Raw genomic sequence first — 1,485 nt, forward strand, 5'->3', positions numbered from 1 at the left:
GTTTAGGGCTGTTGTACATAGGGTCGCTATGAGTCGCAACTGCCTCAACGGCACACAACAACAACATACATTTCAAGGCAAGAGACTCCATTTTTCTCTCTTATAGCCATTAGTGATTCAAACCATCAAAAAGGCGCTGTCTTTGGGTTAGTAGTGCAACTCCCTATCCACTAAGCCACCAGAGAAATTTCTTTTTCAACTAGCCATCACTATTTATAACACAGTTAATATGATAAGGATTTGCATTAATTCCTACAAACTCTTTGTCTGAATTATTCGAAGACTTGCCAGCTGCTTGTTGCTGAAGGCATGCATATTGGGAGTTTTTGACCTTGACTTATAAATCAGATCTTTTTCTTTTTTCAATGGATTGTCAAAAAGAATATTTATCACTAATTTTCCTTTCTTTTATAAAGGATAATTGTACCCCAAACATGATCTCTTACATAACTTTTCCTTTATGTTTCTCAAAGAATTATATTTATTTTTCTATTCATCTTGTATTCACTCTTTTAATGTCTATTTTTTAAAAAGAAAACTATGTTATTTCTGTAAGTCACTGAACGTCAATATTAATGTCATGTATTAAATGGCTTATAGAAGAAACATCACAGGATTTGAAGTCACAGAACCAGAATTTATATTCTATCTATGGGTCATATATGTCCATAGTCAAGTTTCCTAATCTGCAGAATGGGGCTAACATAAGTTAAATCCACTGTCCAATATTAAGTTAAATAAGTACATGTTTTAAACTGTAAAATATCACTCAGGTTATTATGGTCACAGCTGAGAAGCTTGAATTTGAAACTAGAATTTATTCTAAGTTGTTGTTGTTGTTGTTATGTGCCGTCGAATCGCTTGCGACTCATAGTGACCCTATGTACAACAGCCCTAAACTCTGCTCCATCCTGTGCTAATCACACTGTCTCTGACATTCCCAACCCAATTACCCCAGTCACTGAATCAAATACACCTCATAGAGGGCCTTCCCCTCCTGCGCTGTCCCTCCACCCTACCAAGCCTGAAGTCTCTCTCCAAGGACTGGTCCCTCCTTACAACATGTCCAAAGTATGTTAGACGGAGCCTCAGAATCCTTGCCTCCAAGGAGCCTCCGGTTTAACCCTTTCCAGGACAAATCTGTTTTCCTAGCAATCTATGGTACCCTCAATACTCTTCTCCTGCACCACAGCTCGAAGGCATAAATTCTCCTTCTATCCTCCCTAATCATTGTCCAACTCTCTGATGCATAACAAGTGACAGCAAAGACCATGGCCTGTCTCAGACGCACCTTAGTTTCCAGAGAGACACCATTGCTCTTCAGTCCTTTGGAGAGGTATCTAACAGCAGACTTTCCCATGGCAATGTGCTTTTTAATTTCCTGGCTCCTGGTGCCAAGAGTGTTGACTGTGGAGCCAAGCAAACTAAAGCTGTGTACAATCTCAATCTCTTCACCATCCATCCTGATGCTGCCAATTGGTCCAG

Source organism: Elephantulus edwardii, unplaced genomic scaffold (genome assembly GCF_000299155.1).
Source record: "Elephantulus edwardii isolate Elephantulus edwardi_28Jun2011 unplaced genomic scaffold, EleEdw1.0 scaffold00032, whole genome shotgun sequence".
Taxonomy (NCBI): domain Eukaryota; kingdom Metazoa; phylum Chordata; class Mammalia; order Macroscelidea; family Macroscelididae; genus Elephantulus; species Elephantulus edwardii.